The sequence below is a fragment of the Protobothrops mucrosquamatus genome, unplaced genomic scaffold (assembly GCF_001527695.2).
Source record: "Protobothrops mucrosquamatus isolate PMUCROS unplaced genomic scaffold, P.Mucros_1.0 scaffold10222, whole genome shotgun sequence".
Classification (NCBI taxonomy): domain Eukaryota; kingdom Metazoa; phylum Chordata; class Lepidosauria; order Squamata; family Viperidae; genus Protobothrops; species Protobothrops mucrosquamatus.
Window position 1 is genome coordinate 478 of NW_015396009.1, and position 3,371 is coordinate 3,848.

Consider the following 3,371-nt stretch of genomic DNA (forward strand, 5'->3'; position numbering starts at 1 on the left):
ATGCCTGAAAAATTTAAGACAGGGTGTGGAAGTCAGATATTTGCTCCAACGGTTTTCTACGCCACGAACGCAATTTTTACCCAGGGGGTTACGCTGAGATCAAGCGTGCCAGGAGACTTGGCCAAAAGAGATCAGTGATCAAAAAGGCATCTCCTAAGTTTTACATTGCATAGAATCCTAAGGCTGGGAGGGACCCTTGAGGTCTTCTAGTCCAACCCCCAAAGCAGGAGACCTTATTATATCATCCTGGACAAATGGTTTTTGATTCAGAATAGAAGATTCCGAATGGAGATGGAAGGGACCTTGGAGGTCTTCTAGTCCAACCCCCTGCTCAAGCTGGAGGCCCTATAAGGTTTCAGGAAACTGACTCTTCAATCTCTTCTTAAAAACCTCCAGTGTTGGAGCATTCACCACTTCTGGAGGCAGGTAGTTCCACTGGTTAATTGTCCTCACTGTCAGAAAATCTCTCCTTATTTGAAGGTTGCTTCTCTCCTTCCTCGTCTTGAAAACTTCCAGCGATGGAGCCACAACCCACAACTCCATCAGGCAAACCGTTTGATTTTCCCCACGGATTCACTCCTTACGTTCAGAGTTAACTTTTCAACAGGAGGTGGCGGGAGATTCCTCCCGTAAATCACTTACCTCCGTTCGACAGACACAGGCTGTTGATCAGGATGCATCCGGTTTTATTGTGTTCGTACCTGAAAATGGAGGAAACCGGAGTAAAGGACAGCGAAACGTAACAGTTGGAGGAATGCTTTTGGCAAGGCAGAGAAGTGCCAAACCCACACGGATATCGCAAATTGCGCCGCTCTCCAGCTCCGCGGTGGCGCAATTTGCGATATCCGTGCGGGTTCGGCACTCCGGCAAGTGGCGAGGCAGGGCCGCATCCACATGTGAGAGAAGCTGGGACTTGGCAGAGAAGGGTGTTCTGTCCCAGCCTACGTGAGTCCTTGTTAACTCACAAGGATGATCTCCTCTTTTAACAAGTAGGCCGGAAATGCAGGAAAAACAAAAACCCTTTTTATTAATTAGGTACCAGCCTGCAAAATGTCCCAAAAGCAAAGGTAAACAAAACACAATTCAAACGGAGAATTGTCCAAGACAAACGGAACACGATTCAAACGGAGAATTGTTCACAGGCAAGGCAAACAAAACAAGATCCCATGAAATTTGAGTCCTTTGCCAATGCTTGCCTTCAGCAACCAGCACCGCCCACACCTTCCCTTTTTATTATGCAGCCCCTAAGGCGTGGCTTCTCAATGCCTTCTCCTCCTCCCTTGGAGCCACCCCATTGCCTCCCTCTGTCCTGCTCTTGTAGCCTATCTGCGTTTGCCAGCGTCTGTGATGTCTTCCAGCTGTGAGTCCTCAGAGTCTGACTCAGCCTCCCCGCACAGCTGGGTCTCAGCCTGAGCACGAGCGGAGGGGCCAGGCTCTTCATCAGATTGTAAGTCCTGGGGCTCATCAGAGCCTTCCTCCGACTCTGATGGCTCTCCAGGCCCCTCCTCCTCCTCCTCCTCTGATTCCCCGGACTCAGCTACTCACAACAAAGGGGAGAGGTGGTCCCGGCACTTCACCCGGCTGGACAAAGGCTCTGGCACTCAAGGCCGCGGCACAAAGCCTGGGCATTTTGGGACTCTCAGGTGTGGCACCAAAGTAGCATGTTGCAGTCTCTCTGCGGTCATTCGTAAGTGCGAATGGCCGCTGCGACGCATGTAACTTTGGGACCCACTTGTAAGTACTTTTGACGAGGATGTCGTAACTCTGAACATTTGCTAAGGGAGCGTTCGTAACTCGAGGACTACCTGCAGAACAATTTGCTTAACAACCGGGACGAAAAACGGTCGTAAAATCGGGCACGACTCTGCTCCCAGTTGTGGCTGTGTACAGCGAGGACTTCCGGTCGTTTGTCAAGAAACGATTAAGTCCACACACCTGTACAGCAGTTCTTGCGCCACGGTGTCTCCGTAGTCGTGAGAAAGGAGGTTGACCCGTTGATTCAGGAGTCCCAGGTGGCGCAACAGGCCTTCCACGATGCTGGCTTGTTCGAAGATGGAGTAGGCATGAGGCCGCTGTTTGCCGTGCGAGATAGAGAGAGGTGAGCACCAAATTCGAATCAAGCCCTTCAGTGGCAAATGTCTACCTGAGCCCGTCTTTTCAGGTTACAAGCGAGCCGACTGCAGATCTGCTGCAGGTGAAGCAGAGATGGCCCGGGTCAAGGTGGAAGCAGCAATCACACCGAGGCCCCACACTTTTGTGCGTAAAGTCTGGTGGCTTCTATCACGCTGCCATCTTGACTCTTTTGACCTCCCCAGAGTTGCCCCCGTGACTAGCAAGACTTTTTCTCTTGCTTCTGTGGACCAAAATTGGGTTCCCACCCCAAATCTGTTTTCAATTTTGTTTTCGTAATGGTATTTCCGTATTTATTTATATCCCGCCTTTATTATTTTGAACAAATAACTCAAAGTGGCAAATATACACAGCTCTCCTTCCTTCCTCCTATTTTCGTCACAACAACCCTGTTAGGCTGAGAAGGAGGGACTGGGCCCAAAGTCCCCCAGCCGGCTTTCACGCCTAAGGTGGGATTAGAACTCACCGTCTCCTGGTGATTGGCCCAAAGTCACCCAGCCGGCTTTCTTGCCTAACGCGGTACTAGAACTCACCGTCTCATGGCCCAAAGTCACCCAGACTTGGCCCAAAGTCACCCAGTCAGCTTTCATGCCTAAGGCAGGACTAGAACTCACCGTCTCCTGGTGATTGGCTTAAAGTCACCCAGCCGGCTTTCACGCCTAAGGCGGGACTAGAACTCACCGTCTCCGGGTGATTGGCCCAAAGTCACCCAGCCGGCTTTCACGCTTAAGCGTGCCTGGCTGAGGAATTCTGGGAGTTGAAGTCCACAAGTCCTAAAAGGGCCAAGTCTGAAGACCCCTGCTCTAGAGTCTCAACATCTTTTTTACATTGTGGTGACCAAAACTGGATGCCGTATTCCAGGTGTGGCCTTACCAAGGCCTTGTAAAGTGGTATCAACACTTCCCGTGTTCTTGATTCTATCCCTCTGTTAATGTTAACGACATTGGTTGGAAAAAGGAAGTTACGGAAGAAACCACCCAGCGTCCTTCAAAACGTACTCACAGGTTTATCGCTGAAGCCAAAGCCCACAAAATCCAGCGCGATCACACGATGGAACCGCTGCGTCAGCGCTTCCCAAATCTGCAGGCGAGGCGAGAAAGGAGGCGAGGGATGGTTGCCGTTAGTTCCTACCATTACAAGCCAGCCTCCCCACCGTCACCATGTTCGTTACCTCCTCACCTTGTACCAATCGTAACTCGAGGTCGGGAAGCCGTGCAAGAGGACCACAATGTCTGAACTCC

At 51.0% G+C, this 3,371-nt stretch overlaps 1 long non-coding RNA gene across 1 annotated transcript; it reads right to left on the reverse strand.

Annotated features, from left to right (window-relative positions):
• Positions 1 to 647: 647 nt before the first annotated feature.
• Positions 648 to 3,362, reverse strand: LOC107301145. Its single transcript, XR_001549266.1, has 4 exons — positions 3,310 to 3,362; positions 3,133 to 3,210; positions 1,936 to 2,072; positions 648 to 701 (listed from the first exon to the last, which is right to left on the reverse strand). It is a non-coding gene; the product is annotated as an uncharacterized LOC107301145 (long non-coding RNA).
• Positions 3,363 to 3,371: the final 9 nt, after the last annotated feature.